This window comes from Mesoplodon bidens (assembly GCF_964165515.1).
Source record: "Mesoplodon bidens genome assembly, chromosome: 8".
Lineage (NCBI taxonomy): Eukaryota > Metazoa > Chordata > Mammalia > Artiodactyla > Ziphiidae > Mesoplodon > Mesoplodon bidens.
The window spans coordinates 81,777,678-81,790,500 of record NC_138165.1 but is presented as its reverse complement, the minus strand read 5'-3'; positions in this window follow the sequence as shown (position 1 = coordinate 81,790,500).

The window sequence follows — 12,823 nt, the reverse complement described above, 5'->3', positions numbered from 1 at the left end:
CTGAAGGGTTTTGTGCAAAAGAAGCGTGAGGAGTCACACTCACTTCCAAGTAACATCATGGACAATGTCTCATATAAATAGTACAACATTAACCAAGTGTACTTTTCTTTTTTTTAAATAAATTTATTTTTTTTTAATTTATTTTTGGTTGTAGGTCTTCGTTGCTGCGCAAGGGCTTTCTCTAGTTGTGGCGAGCAGGGGCTACTCTTCGTTGCAGTGCATGGGCTTCTCATTGCAGTGGCTTCTCTTGTTGTGGAGCATGGGCTCTAGGCTCATGGGCTCAGTAGTTGTGGCATGCAGGCTTCAGTAGTTGTGGCTCACAGGCTTAGCTGCTCTGCAGCATGTGGGATCATCCGGGACGAGGGCTTGAACCCGTGTCCTCTGCATCGGCAGGTGGATTCTTAACCACTGTGCCACCAGGGAAGCCCTACTTTTATGATAATAGTGTGATGAGATATATAAGTTACTTTAAAATAATAAAATATCAAGCTTTTATTAAGGAATTGAGCAGAATGTGTGTCCTGTTTCTATCTAAGGCTGAGAATATCATCTACTGCAAGTTTCTTTAAATTGTTGTTAAACCCCGATTAGTCAGATAATCCCAGATATTAAATGGAAACCATAGGCTGCATAGTAATAATTTATAGTGTATTTATGGTACTGCTTCTTTCCTTTCAAGAAAGTATCTTATTTTCAAATTATCAGCAAGTGAACTGAGTGATGGTGGAGTCATTTGGTCCAACTAACTCTCTCAGAGAAAACAGTTTTAAAATCTGGGAAACAATATTTAAACACAAACACGCCCACAACCATATGAAGGCTCAGAAGAATGAATGATCAACAGCAAGCAGAAACCAGAGGGGAGTCTTCCCTTGAAAGAGGAACTGTGAAGCATGGGATTTGCAAGTTTGTGAGGCTCGGGTGACAGAAAGCCACAGCCTTACAGGTTTGTGGGTGGCAGAATAACCCAACAGGGGGAAATCATGGAAGGGAGGGAGCCATACACAGAGACCCCAAATTTACATGGAAAACCTAAACCAACCCTAAGCTATAGATTAAAGCCCTTGGTTTTAGGGGAAACCCTCGAGGAGTCCAAAGGATGAGAAAGTGAGCAGAGATTTCAGCTGCTATTCTACACAGAGAAGATAGAATTTGGAGTTTGAGTCTGGCCAAATTAACTGCTTTATGGAACAACGTTTGCCTTTAAGAGGAACAAAATAGAATCCAGGGTCTTTACAACATATCTTTTATAGTGTCTGGTATCACTAAACATGTGAAGTCACTAAAAACGTGAAGAAGAAGGAAAATATGACTCTTGGGTTCTTTCAGACATCACTTCTGACACCGAATAAGGGTTCCTCCCACCCCGTCGCTACACCAAACATGTGGTGTCTTTGCCAACACCAACTCTCCAATTCTCAGACACTAACTCTCTGGAATTAGAGGAGACAACCACAAGCTAAGGGACTTAGTCTCTCAAGCCTGCCCCAACTTCAGATGCCAGTTGGAAGTCCCAGGGGTACCCATAGTTCTCACTGACCAGCTATAAATCAGTTTGATAATTCACCAGAATGACTCAGGGAACTCAGGGAAGTGCTTTACTTACCAACAACAGTTTATTGTAATGGATGCAATCAGGAATAGCCAAATGGAGGAGATGCCATGGGCAAGTTACTGGTGGGGAGGAGGAGGGAACACAGAGTTTCCATGTTCTCTTTGGGTGTGCCACCCTCTCAGCACTTTGCATATCCACCAACCTGGGAGTTTTCCAGATCCTGATGCTTAGGGGTTTTTGTGGAGTTTTCTTTAGAAAGGTGTGCTTGATTACAAAGGTGGCCATTGGTAATTGAACTCAATTTCCAGCCTCTCTCCCCTCCCCAGAAGTCAGGGGTTGGGGATGAGAGTCCCAACCTTCTAATCATGGCTTGGTCTTTCTGGTGACAGGTCCCTATCCTGAAGCTGTCTAGGAGGTCCTCAGCCAAGAGCGATTTCATTAGCATATCAAACACATCACTCAGGGGATGTCAAGGGCTTCAGGAGCTCTGTGCCAGGAACTGGGGTCAAAGATCAAATATTTTTTATTATATCACAGTGATCCATACCAAGGTTTGTAACACATGTACAATTAATATAAGTAATAATACAAAGAATGAGAGGGTAGTTAAATCTATACTGTTTCAAGGTAATTATGTTTTATATTAAGCAACATACCATTAACTCTAAGTAGATTATGAAATTTAACAATGCATATTATAATCCCTAGAGCAATCACCAAAAATATAATGCCAAAATTTTAATTACCAAATTTATATATTTTATATAAATATAAAGTATAGCTAAAAAGTCAATAGAGGAAACAAAATAGAATGCTAAAGTATTCCATTATGCCCTCAAAAATACAGAGAAGGAGCAATAAAAACAGATGAAATTGGGCTTCCCTGGTGGCGCAGTGGTTGAGAGTCCGCCTGCTGATACAGGGAACACGGGTTCGTGCCCTGGTCCGGGAAGATCCCACATGCCGCGGAGAGCTAGGCCCGTGAGCCGTGGCCGCTGAGCCTACGCGTCCGGAGCCTGTGCTCCGCAACGGGAGAGGCCACAACAGTGAGAGGCCCACGTACCCAAAAAAAAAAAAACGGATGAAATTATATATATGTATAGCTGGTTCACTTTGTTATACAGCAGAAGCTAACACAACATTGTAAAGCAATGATACTCCAGTACAGATGTTAAAAAAAAACAACAGATGAAGTAGAAATAAACAGCAAAATAGCAGACCTAAGACCAACCATATCAACAATTACATTAAATTTAAATGACTAAGCACATCAATAAACGCCAGAGATTAAGATCAATTTAAAATTTTTCAGAAAGGAAGTCCTACCTCTATACTGTCTGCAAAAGATGCACTTTAATGCAAAAATACAAATCAGTTGAATGTAAAGTGATGAAAAATTTCTTATCAGGCAAATATTACTCATATGACAGCTGGAGTACCTATATTAATATCAGACAAAACAAACTTTGAGACAAGGAGTTTTATTAGGGATAAAGCATAATATTTCATAATAATAAAAGGCCAATTCATCAGAAAGACATAATTTTAAAGGTCTATGGGCTTAATTTTACTGCAAAATACATGAAGTCAAAACTTACAGAACTAAAGGGAGAAATAGACAAATGCACAGTCATAGTTGGGGATTTAGAACAACAGGACAAAAAATTAGTAAGAATGAAGAAGATTGGATCAATGTTTAACCATCTTGACTACATTACTTTTGTAGAACACTGCCCCCAATGCAGAATATACATTCATTCTCAGGAAACATGAGACATTCACTAGAATAGATCATAGTCTGGGCTTATGAAAGGTTTCAGAATACTTCAAAGGATTGAAATCTTATAGATTATGTTCTCTGATCACAAAGAATTTAAATGATAAATCAAGAACAATAAGCTATCTAAAGAAGCCGTAAATATTTGGAAATAAAACATTAAATTTCTATACAACCCACGGATCAAAGAAGAAATCACAAGAGAAGTACAAATAATTCTTATTTGAATAATGAAAACACACCAAAAAGTCATGTGATGCAACTAAAGCACTGCTTTAAGTGATATGTAAGATTTTAAATGCTTATGTTAGAAGAAAGATTTGATTTCATTGATCTTTATGATGCTAGAAAAAGATATGTAAAATAAATCTTAATAAGTAAAACAAAGAAAATAATAAAGACCAGAAATCAATAAAATAGAAAGAAGAGAAATAGAGAAAATGTTAAAAGCTAAACACCGTTCTTTGAAAATATTAATAAAATCAATACTCCCATGATAAAACTGGTTAAGGGGAAAAAAAGAAAACACAAATACCAATATCAGGAATAAGTAAGGTCTCATGATACAAGGTCCATATGTAAAAATCAGTTATATTTCTGTATACTAGCAGCAAAAAACTGGACTTTTAAAACTTAATTCCATTTATAATAGCATCAGAAAACACAAAATACTTAGGAATAAACAGAACACAAAGTAAGCAAAATCTCTGCACTGAAAACTGCTAAATCACTGAGAGAAATTAGAGAAGACCTAAATAAATGGATAGATATACCAATTCATAGGTTGGAAAACTCAATGTTGTTAAGATACCACTTCTCAAATTAATCTGCAGATCCAATGCAACAAAAATCATAATATTGCCAGGATTTTTTAAAATAGAAATTGAAAAGCTGATCCCAAAATTTTTATGGAAATGCAACTGACTTAGAATAACAAAATAATTTTGAAAAAAAGGAGCCAAGTTCAAGGACTTACTCTCTGCCTTCAAAAGTTAATACAAAGCTACAAGAATCAATGCAATGAGGTACTGGCATAAGGATAGACAAATAGATCAATAGATCAGAATGGAGAATCCAGAAATAGACCCACAATTATGCAGTCAATTGATTTTTGACAAAAATGTCGAATCAATTCAGTGTGGGAATGGAAAGTGATTTTTAACCAATGGTGCTAGAATAAACGGACATCCACATGGAAAGGAAAAAAGAATCTCAATCCCATCCTTATACCATACAAAAAATTAATTTTAGATGATGTTAGATCCAAGCATGAAAAATTGTAGCTTTTAGAAGGAAAGCTTTTTGAAAAAAAAAAAAGAACATAGGACAGCTTCATAACTGGGGATAAGTAAATATTTCTTAAGCAGAGAAAGCAATAACAAAAGATGAAAAATGAGAAATTATACATTATCAAAATCAAAAACTTCTGCTCATGAAAAGATACTGTTAAGACAATGAATTGACAATCCACAGACTAAGGAGAAAATATTCACAAAACATATATCTGACAAAGGGTTTGTACGCAAAATAAAGAATTCAATTTTTAAAATTGGTCAAAGGGCAGTCACTTCACAAAAGAAGATATACAAATGACCAAAAACTCATGAAAAAGTATTAATCGTTATTAGTCATAGAGGAAGAGTTAATTAAAACCACAATGAGATAATTCTACATACCCATTGCAATGGCTGAAATTAAAAAGTTAGGCAGGGGCTTCCCTGGTGGCACAGTGGTTGAGAGTCTGCCTGCTGATGCAGGGGACATGGGTTCATGCCCCGGTCCGGGAAGATCCCACATGCCGCGGAGCTGTTGGGCACGTGAGCCATGGCCGCTGAGCCTGTGCGTCCAGAGCCTATGCTCCGCAACGGGAGAGGCCACGACAGTGAGAGGCCTAAGTACCGCAAAAAAAAAAAAAAAAAAAGTAGTTAGGCAAATACCAAATGTGAACCAGGATGTGGAGTAGTCAGAACTCTCGTACATTGCTGGTGGGAATGTAGAACTGTATAACCACTTCGGAAAACTGCCTGGTAGTTTTTATGAAGTTATATGTACACCTATTCTTCAATTCCCCAGTATTATTATTATTATTACATTCCTCATTATTTGTCCAGCTTAAATTAAAACATATGTCCCCCAAAAGACATGTATAAGAATGTTTATTGCAGCTTTTTTCCCAATAGCTGACAACTGGAGACAGACCAAGTGCCCATCAAGAAAAGAATGGATAAACCAGCTGTGGTATATTCATACAATGAAATAGTACTCAGCAAAAAAAGTAATGAACTACATATATATGCAAGAATACAGGTATATCCCATAGACATTAGGCAAAGTGAAGAAAAAAGATACACAAAATGCACATTGTATGATTCCATTTATATGATGTTTTAAAACAAAAGGCAAAAATCATCGAAGATGACTTAGAAGTGTCACAAGGGAACTTTCAGAAGAGATCAAACTATTAGATAATAGGGGTAAGGGTTGCACGGATATATCCACTTACTAAAACTGTACAGCTAAGATTTGCACATGTCATTGTACATACATTTTAGTGAAATGACAAATAATAATAATAAAGTGAGGGGTGGGGAGTAGGTAGAGGTATAGATGGTACAAAAATAGCAGAATGTTGATTGTTTCAGCAGGGTAATGGGTATACAGAGGTTCAATACTTGACTCTGTTTATTTTTAATACATTTGAAATTTTCTGTAGAATTGTTTTTAAAATATTTAAAAGCCAGGAAATCCAATATTAGGGCAGAGACGCTAAAACTCCAGGCACTGGCCTCCCTTTGAGACACTTTTTCTAGAAACATTTTTTTTTTTTTGGGTACGCGGGCCTCTCACTGTTGTGGCCTCTCCCGTTGCGGAGCACAGGCTCTGGACGCGCAGGCTCAGCGGCCATGGCTCACGGGCCCAGCCGCTCCACGGCATGTGGGATCTTCCCGGACCGGGGCACGAACCCGTGTCCCCTGCATCGGCAGGCGGACTCTCAACCACTGCGCCACCAGGGAAGCCCTAGAAACAATTTTTTAAATTTAAGTTGGTTTTTTTTAATGTTTTTAAGGAAAACAATCTCCGAGTGGAAATGTACTTTGTGGGCTTACCATTAGCATTCCGACAACAAATACCTGAGTGCCCACCATGCCCATGTTCTCTGCTGCACAGCTCTTAGGAAAACCCTCAAGGTTGTGGGTGTCCCTGGGAATGGGGAGCTGGGAGAGTTTTCTTGGGAGAGACATTAAAGTGTTGGGAGCAGGTCACATAGGGAACGGGTTACCTGAAGACAGACTTGTCCCAGCTGTAACCTTCCTTGAAGCTGCCACCACAACCTACTCAGGGTGTGTGGTTGTTTGTTGTTTTTGTTGTTCTTCTTCTTCTTCTCCTTCTTTTTCTTCTTCTTCTTCTTCTTCTTCTTCTTCTTGTTGGACCTGTAGAGACTCCTGTGCTCTTTACCAAAATCCTGTAAGGATAGAAAGGGATTTCTGTCTTGTCAAAGCAACTTTTTAACATTCTTGGGGCTTCCCCTAAGAGATTTTTCTGGGAAAAGTAAGGGATGGGGCCTCTTCTGTTGATAGGACATGAGCAGCGTATGGTTAGCAGATGGTTCTGAGCTCTTGGTTCTTTCTTGTCCATCAACCCCAGACCCCAGACCTGCTCCTGCCAGAAATGGGATGCAATCAGCAAACCCCACCCTTCCAGCTTTCCATCTAGTCTTTGCATGGTGCTAATGTGAATGGAAGTAGATAAGGGGACATAGATGGCTAATGTCCCCAAACTGTGCATCACACAATGTGACAAAATCAGCTATTGTCAAAGCCCCTTCCCTTAAGGCCCCTGGAGATAGTGAGGGAGAGAGGAAGGGAAAGAGAAAGATTGGATTAAAAAAGGAGAGAGACTTAATCCAGCAGTCTGACAGTGAGTCTTAATCCCACTCCTTCACAGTACAAAGGATTTATACACACTCAGATGTGGAAGAGCAGTGAAACTCGCCCTCCCTCCCCAGTAGAAAGGATATTTAGCTTTCCAGGGGCCTTTGCCTCTCCCTGAAACAATATGGTAAGAGCAGTCTGAGAGGAAGGAGAGGGGAGGCAAAAAGCACTTCTTCCACTGACACGTTCCTAGCAATGCCCAGCAATCCCCCCCAAAACAAGGAAGCCTCATCAGTTACCCAGAGATTTACCTTTCTCTTAACGCGCTTCACCTTTTCGCATTGTATCAGCGATCATGTCTAGTATAGTTTCATTCGGTTTGAAACAATTCACTTTTTAAAGCAAGATGTCTTTGAGTTTGTCCCTTTTCTTTCTCTGCTCCCCCATGACACCCCCAAACACTTTAGTTAAATTAACTTAGCTTTTCTAAGAAGGTTGAGGGAATCAGAGGAAGCAAGGCTCTGGGAGGAGGGTCTAGACAGCAGAGAGCAGAGAAAATTGTTTAAAACCAGATCGAAAACTGTCTCTCTGGCTTCCCCTTTCTCTGTTCTTCCCTCTGCCAAGTAAACCTTTTCCTGATTACAGTAAACACCTTCTTAACAGATCAAAATGAACGATTTTAAAGGGAGTTGCTTACTCACAAAATTCATTATGGTAATGCCTCGTCTTACTCAGCGGAGCCTGCTTCCTCCCAGCCTCACTTTGATCTGCCACTGTGGCTGTGTCTGTTCCCGCAGCTCATCTACATTTTGTTGGCGTCAGACTTTTTCAGTACATATGCCTCAGGTTGTGAACAGCCCAGTAGCATTCAAAGAGCCAGGCTAGAGACAGATTTTCCTCCCCATACCTTAAAGATATATATTTTTTGAAATGTCAGCGACAACACATGTTAGATGTTTAACTCTTCCTTCCCACCCCTGCCCCCCTGAATTCATCTCTTTACTACCTTCCACGAAATTCACCCCATGGTAGATCGCTTTTCACTGGATCTCTCATGTCTGCAATGCAGGTTTCTTGCAGAGCAGGATTTATTATTAGAGATGGAACAATTTATAGTGCGCCAGCTGCCTAAACCCCAAAGTACCTTACAGATGCATAATGAAGAGAGTCAGGCCACCTGACTCTGCACCCGACAAAGCCACCTGGACCTGTAAGAAGCCACTGCCAAAATGAGAGTTGTTTTGCCTGTGTGGTCCCCCAGGACTGCTCAGGCTGGCATCAGTATCTGGAGGCAGCAGACAAGTAACTGGGTCTCTAATTTGTGATGAAATAACTTGACCTTTGGTAAGGCAGAGTGTTTTGTTCTGATTTCTGCAAATGACTTACCTGGGGTGAATCTCTCTCTTGCTCAGTGTCCTGCTCGATAAAACTGATGGAAAATAACCTGTTTTGTTTTAGCATCTGCCTGCATCCCCTGAATCACCAATGGCCCAACTCAGCCTCCTAAATGCCTTTTCTCAATCCTTACTCTCTTTGGTTTATCTGCAGCATTTAGAACAAATGACCAGGCTCTCCTGAAATTTCTAAAAAACTCTTTCCTCTCCTGGCTTTTATCATGCTACACTCCCCATCTCCTTGCCTCTTGGACATTCATTTATTTCGTCAACACTCTCTTGTTAGGCTGTCCGTTTTCTGGTCCTTCTTTCTTGTTTCCTGCAAGCTCGTTAATGGAATTTTCTCCCTTGTTAATAACAAGGATGATGATGACCAAATAAATTCTGACATGCCTGCTATGTTTTGTAATTCCAGTGTTTCCATGTTATTGCCTCATACCTCACAGATGCCCTACGAACAAAGGTGGGGCACCTCACCACACTTTACTATTATCACTTCTTTCACATTCTGCTTGCCTAGATTGTTGCTCTGTGAAGGCAGGGACCATATCCATCTTAGGTCCCTTTGGTGACCACCTGGCCCATGGGAAGAGCTACAGGCATAGGTGGGCATGATTAGCCTTCTTTTACAGATAACACTGTATTTTACTGATATTCCTGATGTTTGGAGAGAATTGCCCACACTCACAAAGTGTAAGAATGTCAAATATCATCTAGGTTTCTGACTCCAAGTCCATTTATCTTTTTACTACTTTAAGTTGCAAAATACACTGAAACCTGTATTTCTCTCTGTCACACTACATAACTGACAGCCAGTCTTCATAAAATCATGGAAGGGAAACTAAAGCTTATCTACTAGTGTTTCCCAGATTTACCTGATCATCAGAATCTCTTGAGGTACTCCAGAGCAATGCTGGTTTCTGGACCTCACTCTAGTTCTACGGCATACGAATATCCAGAGGAAGGGCCTAGGAAATTGGATAGTTAAACAGCTTCTTCCTCTCTGCCATTGTAAACACATCGGTTCTCTGGGGCTGCTGGACTTGGCTTTAACTCCAAAGGGGGAAATGAAAGCTGTGGACCAAAAGGGACTCAACTCTGCCCGCAGAGATAAAGGAAGAGAGCCGAGCTCCACATTTGTAATTCTTACCAAGAGGGAAATCAAGCAAACACATTCAAACCAGTGGCTCTTAAAATGTGACCTCAAGACCATCAGCATCACCTGGGAACTTGTTAGAAATGCGAATTATCAGGCCCATCCCCAGACCTATTAAATCCAAAATTGAATCAGCATTGACTCTGAAGATGAGGGGGTTGTGTTTTAACAAGCTCTCAGGGTGATTCTGATACACACTGAAATGTGCAAAGGAAGGCCATCTTAGGATACCATTCAAAACAGGTTGAGGCTAGTTCTCATTTGCAGAGGAGATAACACCTAACTCTTTCCAGTGTTTATCAGCCATTGTCATAAGGAAACTAAATACCTTCTGTATTTCTTGAAGCTCGTTTTTTTCTTTTCATGAACCCAGCACTTCACAGATTTGAGTTTTACGTCTCTTGGTGAATCAGATAGTTGATGTCAATAGTTCTTCGAAGGTTTTTTTTTTTTTTTTTTTTTTTTTGCGGTACGCGGGCCTCTCACTGTTGTGGCCTCTCCAGCTGCAGAGCACAGGCTCTGGATGCGCAGGCTCAGCAGCCATGGCTCACGTGCCTAGCCGCTCCGCGGCGTGTGGGATCTTCCCAGACCGCGGCACGAACCCGTGTACCCTGCATCAGCAGGCGGACTCTCAACCACTGCGCCACCAGGGAAGCCCGAAGTTATTTTTAATACTTGGTTGTATTAGGGCTTTAGTGAGTACCTTCTCCACATTGTAAAATCCAATCAAGCAATTATGCAAATGCTTTAGCTGTTTGGTCACCATTTTACGCAAACATTTCTCAGCACTGAGCTTGCTATAGACAAACAGCTCAATAACTAATTGTTAAATTTTTAAACAATAATTCTTTGGTTGTGGTCACAGTATTCTGATCAGAGGTCGTCAGTGGAGGAGAACGGAAATCTTCCATCTCTCTCCTTGCTCTGCAGTCAGTGTTACTGACTTGGGTCCCCTCGCTCTCCAGTGAGCCTTCTTCCTACATATTGCCCTACTGTGTACCTTTTGCCTGCTCTTCTCACCTGCTGCCCAGATTTTGAGACACTGCCTTTCCTGTCTTTCATTTCATTTGGGTCCAATCACTTCAACTCATTCAGATTTCTGCTTCTGTTTCCCAAAGTGCTGGTGACCCCATTTTCTCCAGTTCACTGTCACCGACAAGTGCAAAGAGTGGGGCGTCTCATCCTTCAACCTCATTCCACAGTAGAATCCTCTGGGTCATCATTTTCCATCTCCCTGATTAGAGCTGAAGTCAGGTTCAGCGGACCCAGAGAACTCATGTGGATAAAATGGCAGAGAAGGAGAAAGGGGGTACATGCCAAGTTAAATCACATGTATGGGGGTAGTCTGTTATTAACGTGCATTGAGCACGTGGGCATGCTAAGTGCTTAATACATGTCAATAACTATAATAATAAGACACATCTTGAGGAAATGGCATTGTGTTTGTACCCTCCCTGCCTAGGTAGCTATTTAACATGGTCAGTGGGACATTTGGACTCAGGCCAGTTGGTACCCAGTGTGATCTTTGCTAAGAGATGACCGCAGCTGCTACAGCTCAGGAAGTTCTTGTAATGCTTCCCAGTGCCCAGCAGGGAGATGCAATTGTCCAGCAAATAGATTGAAGAAAAGGACTAGGAATAGAGTTTCTCAGGCAGTATTTGAAAAGCTAATCCTTCCATTTCTAACATCAGCTACAAAAGAAAATGAAGAAAAATGCAGTGCACTGTGCGAATCGAGATGGGAAATATTCAATAATTTATAACACTTCTACAACGTGTTTCCTATAAAATTTAACCAAATTGAATTCTCATTTTTATACCAGAGAATCTTCCTACCTCATAACTGCATGGCTATTAGGTATGCGCTTAGTTAGGAAGAATGGAAGAGAAAACAATTATTGATGGGTTAGAGGTTTCCCATAGAGAGCGGCATTGTTGAGGCAATATATGAGATGGATAGAGTACTGCTCTTGGCATCAGGTCATCTGGGTTTGACCATAGCCTCCCAAAATGACTAGTTTCATAATATTTGATGAGTCTGAAAACCTTTCTAAGCTTCAGTTGCTTCCTCTGTAAAATAGGAATAATGATCACTCTCTTACCCATTTATAGAGCTGTTTTGAGAAAAATAAGAGATAATGCAGACACATAGAAATGGATATTCAGGTTTTGCTATAATAATGCTGCATAACAAACAATTCCACAATTTTAGTGGTTTATAACAACACTATTGCTCCTTTGGGGATTTTTAGATCAGCTGTGGCTCAGCTGAACTTGGCTGGGTTTGGGCTCAAGTCTGCTTAGGTGCCTCTCATTCTATGACCCAGGCTGAAGGTGTCACAGCCATTTAGGTTATACTCTTCACGTGACCACTGGCTGTGATGCAAGAGAGCAAGTGGAACCTAACTGTGGCTGTTAAAGCCTAAACTTGACAGTGACACTCACTTCGGCCCACATTCCACTGATCAAAGAAAGTCACAATGTCAGGCCCAGTGTCAATGGGACAATGAAGTGTTCTCAGTCCGTAGAAAAGCCATGGCCTGGATGGGAGGGAAGAAAGAATTCTGAACAAATACAACCTATCACAGTGCATGGAATGGTTCTGAAAACCATAAAGTAACATCTCGATGTTAAGGTGGTAATGATGATTACTTGGTTTGTTCATAGTCAGAAATTGTTTACAAATGATGGATTTGGAGCTTTGTAGGGAAAAAAACACTCAAGCACTTACTTCCACCTATAAATGTTAATAGTTCTTGATGATAATCTCAAAGGATGCATCTCCAGCTAACTAAGCATGCATTTAATAGCTAAACAGATACAGGTTGGGAGATACTAAGACAGGGTCTGATCAGGGAGCACAGCTTCTTGATTCTTCTGTCACTCCCAGGAGGGGTGTTGGAGTTGGGAGGCTCTGCCAGTTCCGAAGGAGGGACTGTCAGGACACAGGCAGCTCAGAGGGAGGGCTCACCAAGCCTTTTCTACTGCAAGCAGCATCACATGAAAAGCCAGCATGGGTTCCTCATATAGTTTCACAAGCCATGTCCCCTGGCTGTTCTGTTTCTACAGC